The following is a 7,497-nucleotide window of genomic DNA, read 5'->3' on the forward strand; positions in this document are numbered from 1 at the left end:
GAGGCAGAAATTAGAGTTACTAAATTCAAGAAATAAATTTATGTATATGTAAATTAGGATAAATTAATAATTTTATATTCGTGTATATTTAATAGGTTTCATGGGGGCGGGTACTTATGTCCGTGTCCCTATTAGGGGTGGCAAACGGAAAAGCCCGTCCTGTCTCCCCAAAAGCCCGCCCTGCCTTGCCTAGTAAGGTAGTCCTGAATTTCTTTCCTGCCCCCGCATAATGGTAGGTTGGCGAGTTGGCGGGCTCTCCTTTTTTTTATAAACCAATAAATATTAAACAATATATATAATTTCACAACCATTTCAATAAATTTATAATTTCTAAAAATATAAAAGAAATTATCATTTTTAAATTCACACGCATTAAAGTCCTTATAATTATAAATATATAATAAATATAATTATAAATCAATTTTTTTGAAACAAAATAATAAAACCAACATTGTCCAAAGTAAAACAAATATTATCCAAAATATATAATTAAATATCTTCAAATTTATAATCAATCAAACATAAAACATAATTCAAAATATAACCTAAAACATCTTCAATTATCATCTTCATCATCTTGTAGATCTATAACATCCTAAAAATTTGTAAAAAAATAGTCCTGACAAAATAAAAGCTTGGTCCAGTGGAGAAGGCTGTCCCGCCTTGCCGAAGCCCGCCAAAGCCCGTAGATTAGGTGGTGTAGGGTAGGCAGGCTTTTTAAGTTTAACGGTCACAAATTTCTAGCCCAATGGCAGGTTATGCGGACCAGCTCGACGGTTTCGACTCGTTTGCCACCCCTAGTCCCCATCCATTTTCGCGTGGCAGGTCGTGAGGATTTCACAAGTCCCATCTAGCCCCAAAATGTGAGTAATTCCTGCAAATACCCGTTTCGTCATTTTTGTGATCATTCTTATTGCTAGCATTCATTGGTTCGTGACGTGGAGCTATTCTAGCCACTCAATAAATTCTCAGATAATCAAAGTTTAGGTATCATTTTTATAAAGTTATATGTATCCTTGTTATAACAATATTAATAGAAGATAAATGGATAAACACTAAGCTATTGTTTGATATGAGATGGAAAATAAGAGGAAAGAAAATGAAAAGAAAGAAAATGAGAGAAAAAAAAATAGAAAGAAAAGTATATTTTTTGTGTGTGTTGTTTAGATGAAGAAAAAATAAATGGAAAGAAAATAGAGAAAAAATTTTCTTTTGCTTAGATGGAAGGAAAAGTAAGAAGAGAAAAAATTATATTAATGTTTTTATATATTATATATAAATTATAATTCGAATAGTAACTCTTTATTTTTACCCATGTTTGCACTTCTGAATCAGTTTTCTTCGCAACTTTGAAGAGAAAAAAATTTACATGAGCTCCACATACACTTTTATGTTTTCCATTCAATTTCTTTATTGATCCAAACAATGAAAAATTAACTTTTTCATCCATTTTCTTCTCCAACATGTTATTTTTCTACAATTTCTTCTAATCTAAACAATGTATAAATAACTCACATTTTTCATATATATAACAATAACTAATATCACATATTAGGTTAATTTATGTTGATAAACCAAAGCCACCTCAAAATACCTGAATCCCTAAAGTCCAAAATGTTATCTAGTTGTCTCCATTTACATTTCTATATAAATCAAATTTAATGAATTCGAATTAGAGTAATAAGTAGTAAATCAAATCTATAGGATTCGAATTACTTGCTATGGTAATTTGAAAGTAAATTGAATTCAAAGAATTCGAATTATGTCATGTCCTACTAAATCGAAACTATAAATTTCGATTTATATGGTCAATGCTAAATCGAAACAATAAGGTTCGATTTATACTCACTTAATAGCAATCTAGCTCATTATAAATCGAATCTCCTTCATTCGATTTAGTAGCATAGATAGCATCCAATAGTAATTCAAATCTTATAGATTCGATTTACTACGAAAACACATAATTCGAACTCTCAAAATTTAATTTACATAGATATGTAAATTGAGACATGCACGTAGTCTTTTTTACTTTGGGAGATAACGTAAAATTGGTTTGCAAATGGTTTATAAAAGTGATTTACCCCACATATTATAACTTGTGAAATCATAATATTTTGAGAAGTGTTATATAGACATCTTAAATATTGATAAGTCTAAAAAATTTTAGAAAAAAAATAAAAATATAAAAAATTACATGTTGATTCATAAGATTTTTTTAAAAAAATTTGTCCATAGTCTATGATTAATAACTTTAAAAATATATATGTGTTATTTATTTTATATACATTTTTATTTTATAGAGACTTATAATTTTGTTATTGGCGATGTTAGTGGTTATAAAAATTTTTTTACCTTTAAATAAATTACAAAGAAATTAAAAATCAAATTAGTTGCTATTTTTCTGACAATTCATTTATAGTTTTTAGTTTAAATTAAAATTAAATTATATATTCAATTTATTTTTGTTTGTTTATCCTAATGATTGTATATAATAGATAATATATTTAAGCATGTTTTGAAAGTAACTACTGAATTTTTATAATTGAAAGTTAACTACGAAATTAAAACTAAGATGAAGTGAAATACAATAAACATATGAAAAGTGAAAGTAAAATAAATAATTAAAAAAAAGTAAAAAAAGTAGAAAAATAATGCTTATAGTTGATAAAAATATACTGTAAAAAAAATTAATATAATCAATGAATATAAAAGATAAAAGATAAAAATTAAGATATATTTTTGTTAAAAAATTCAAGAAAAATATTGTGAAGAAGAACCTATTAATCAAGTTTTATAAAAAAATTATAAAAAAATTTAAAATATTAGTAAAATAAAATAGTATCTCCTTTAAGAACTATTAATCAAAATACATAAAAGCACATTCTGACTCTTAGATATAGAAAATAATAAAATAATAATTTAAATTAAATTCATTTATTTTATAATTTTATTTATTATTTATTAAATAATTTAATATTTATTTAATTTTGATCAAATCAGATAATATAATTGATTAGTTATAATTAATATTGTTCACCTTAATAGTATAATTGAAACATATTAAAACTTTAAAGGTAAAATTAAAACTAAATATTAAGGATAAAATTAAAATAAAATTACATTTGCTATCTTGTAAATTTTTTTTTAATAAAAATCTCATTTATTCATATCTGTATCACTTTAATACAATGATATTTTTATTAAACATAAAAATTATGATAAATATCTTATATATTTATTAACAAATTATATACAAATATTTTTTTGGAGCATATCATTTTTATTATATGAAAATAACTTAAATACCTTTAAATGTGATTATGATAATTTAAATGTGATTATGATACTTTATTAAGTATTATATATTATGATATTTGTGTAGTAACTGAAATTTAATTACCAATATAAAAGTAACATATAATATTATTTCGTAATCAAATAAGTGTTTAATTAAAGAATTTAATATTTATATAATAATATGACAAAATAAATAAATTAGAAAATATTACTAAATTAAATTAATATAAATTATAATAAATGATATGATTTTAAATATCTAATCAAATTAATTAGTTGATATAATTAGTTTATCGTAATAACTTATATTTAATGAGTTAAAAGAAATAAATTAAAAAATACTCACAAAAGCATGCCATGTTAATTCCATCATTAAATGTAAAAATTTGATTTTTATATAGATAGAATAGATAGATATTCATAGAGAATCAATTTCCAAGCAGAATGTAACTATAACACCGGGTAGGAATGATTCATAACATTTATTATTGATCCTCTATCATATCGGAATTATGTAGATCTGCTACCACATTCAGATCTATATAAGTATATATTGCCCTCTTAAATTTGATAATTTGGACTATGGCCCTTAGAGCAATTCTAATGGGCATATGTTGAGGTCTTATTTCTGACAAAAGGGGAATTAAAACCGTTAGAGTAAAATGAAATGGGGTCTTTGCACAAGGACTGATGGGACAAAATCCCTCTGAATGGGAATTGAGAACAACGAATAATAGGATTTTTTATTTTAATATGGAAGAGTGGAGAGAGTTTTACGTTAATGTTATAAAAAATTGAGATTTACAGTGTTATGGGAGCGCTGCTCTGTGCAAGCACAATACGCAGAATACGTATTGTATTGATAATACGCAAACTGTGTATTTACAATACGCAGACTGTGTATTGTAATTTAATATTAAAATAATACAATACGCAGTTTGCGTATTATAATTTAATATTAAAATAATACAATACGCAGTCTGTGTATTGTCTTTATAAATTAAAAAAAATAATCTGACAATTCGCACTCTGCGAATTCTATATAGCCCCCAAAATTTTGTAAAACACCATAACTTCCAATATTAAAGGATTACACCAATTTTTATCCAATATCCAAAAAAATTAACCCGAATAATAACTTGTTATTTGCCAAGTTATTATTTAAATAAATAATTATATAAAATTTTAATTAATTATATTAAATAATTATATTAAAATAAATAATTATATTAAATAATTAAATAATAATTAATTATATTAAATAATTATATTTTTATTTAATTAATGATTTATATTAATTATTTAAATAATAATTAAATTATAATTAATTTATTAATAATTATAATAATTAATTAGATTAAATAATTAATTTTTATTTAATTAATAATTTATATTAATTATTTATATCAAAAATAATATTAAATATTATTTATATTTATATTATTATATTAAATTAGCTGTTGTAAAACTAACCGTTGCAAAAATAGCCGTTAGAAACTAGCCGTTACTATGTTACCGTTATTATTAATAAATTAATATTTTTTTACTCTATATATACCACTTAGATACACTTGTATTCTCACACTCTCTACTACTCTTCTTCATCTTCTTTCAAGTTTACAAAATCAAAATTCTGCTACTATTATTTTTTGTTTGAAAAAATGGATCCAAACCAACTCAACTCTTTCTTCAATTACTTACAAAACTTTTCTCAAATTCCAAATACCTAACAATCTCAAACCTCAAACTCTCAAGTTCCAAATCAAAACTTCATACTACCAAATAATGAGGTTGCAACCATAGTACTTGAGGTTGTAGCATCTTCAGACCTTTGGATATGGCATGCGTTCTTTGGAGTTTCTGGTTCAAATAATGATATCAACGTGTTAGATCGTTCTCCAGTGTTTGATGATATTCTAAATGACCGTGCTCCGGAGGTAAATTATACTATTAATGGTAATAATTATACAATGGGATACTATTTAGCAGATGGTATTTATCCTGAATAGGCCACATTTGTCAAATCAATCTCAAAGCCACAAGGTGAGAAATGCAAGTTATTTGCACAATACCAAGAAGGGCAAAGAAAAGATGTGGAACGAGCATTCGGAGTGTTGCAAGCACGCTTTGCAATTATACGTGGTCCAGCTCGTTTTTGGGAAAAGAAAAAGCTTGCCAACATAATGAGAGCTTGTATTATATTGCATAATATGATTGTTGAGGATGAAAGAGACAGCTATGCAGGAAATTTTGCTCAAGCCTTAGAATATGATGATGTTGAAAATGGCTTATCACAACCTCAGCTGGGAGAGGAAGATTTTGCACCATACTATCAATTTCTCCAAAGAAATGCCCAACTTCGAAATAGGTAGCAGCATAGACAATTGAAGGAGGACTTGATTGAACACATATGGCAATTTCACAATGCTTGTTGTCAACTATAGAGTTTAATTATGTTTTTCTTTGTATTAAGTAATTTTACAAATTAGTGTAACCCCGAATTATCTATTGTGTATTATTGTTATATATGAATTTATTTAATATTAATATCTTTTAATAGTGAATTATTTTTAAATTTAAATATTTAAATTACATTATTAAAAAAAATTAATTACATTAATTACAAATATTTTAATTAATTAATTAAGTGGGACCATAACAGGGACTAAAGTTAGTTCCTCCTAATGGAGAAGAGAGATGCTTTGAGTTCCTATTTACTGTTTATGACGCAAAAACTGATGTAGAGTTATTTTTTATGACAGGTGGGTCATAAACAGAAACTGGGATGAGTTTCCTACTGGAGATGGTTTTAAGTTATCTATTTTTCATTTTTGTTACAATAATAAAATATTTCGTTAACAACTTTTTAAACCATTTTTTAAGTGTAAATATGTGATCATAGTATCATACAATAACAAATTAATGTTTTGGAAACTTGTTAATGAGATATTTATTTATTTTACAAATATAAACAGAAGAGTTTATCACTAAGATAAAGATATAATTATGTGAATTTTGCAACTCTGAAAAACATATATTTAATTAAAAAAATTTGTGAACTAATATATAACAATCACACATTTAATTTATATTCTAAAAGGAACTAAAATTGTTTTCTTTTAATTCTAAGTTATTTGAATATAATATTAAAATTTAATAATACAAATAGTTATTAAATTTGTTACTAAATAGAAATAAAAATTATACTTTAAATAAGCTACTTGGATACAGTAATTAACCTGTCTCTCTTATTCAGGGTCTGACATGAATAATTTATAGAAATAAAAATTAAACTTTAAGCAAGCTACTTGGATACAGACACCTGTTCTCTCTCTCTCTGAAATCTTGAGTCTCCAATATGCCAATCTGGCCAAACATCTCACCTTCCACAACAATCCTAACGTTGATATACTCACAGAAGCCATTGAAGGACTCTCACTTTCATCAGAAGAGGAAGCTTCTTCCTCTAGAACTGTACAGGAAGAATTAAGAGAATTCCAAGCCAACTTCCTTGCTTCATCTGTGGCTTATCCTACACCACCACTCTACCAGGATGAACACCCATGGAATTCTTCTCTTGGAGATCAAGCCACCTATGGCTACGGAAATATTGAAGATGAGGAACCAGGATCAAGGGTCTATCCAATACCGCCAAGCCCAACACATGTGGATGCTGGAATTGAAGACGATGATACTAAGGATCAATACACAGAAGGACCACATGACCTTGTGGATAACATTGATGAACATGAGCCCATTACGAAATACAGCCCGTAAAGAAGGGGACCCAGCAACAATCATAATGTCCAGAAGTAATTATGATATTTTGTCTTTTATAATCATGTAAAATATGGTGTGACATAAAGTAAGTTTATCATTTTATAATCATAAAGAGGAGTGATGTGAGATAAAGTCTCTCTGATACCACGGGGTGCATCCAGACGTACTTCTGAAAGAACATACCAAGGGACCAATACATCCTGTCATCTCTATCCCGATTTCCCACTAAACTCATCTCAATTGGGGATTCAAGGGATCTTATGACAAGATCGTCATGGATGCCGATATGTTCTTTCTTTCCAATACTGGAACTTCTCATGGATCGGATCAGTTTCATTTCTGATAGGCAGGATCCTCAAGAATGAGGCAAGCCTAGAGCATACGTGAAACTAGTAAGCAAAGATAAGCATATTGGAGACT

Source organism: Arachis stenosperma, chromosome 10 (genome assembly GCF_014773155.1).
Source record: "Arachis stenosperma cultivar V10309 chromosome 10, arast.V10309.gnm1.PFL2, whole genome shotgun sequence".
Lineage (NCBI taxonomy): Eukaryota > Viridiplantae > Streptophyta > Magnoliopsida > Fabales > Fabaceae > Arachis > Arachis stenosperma.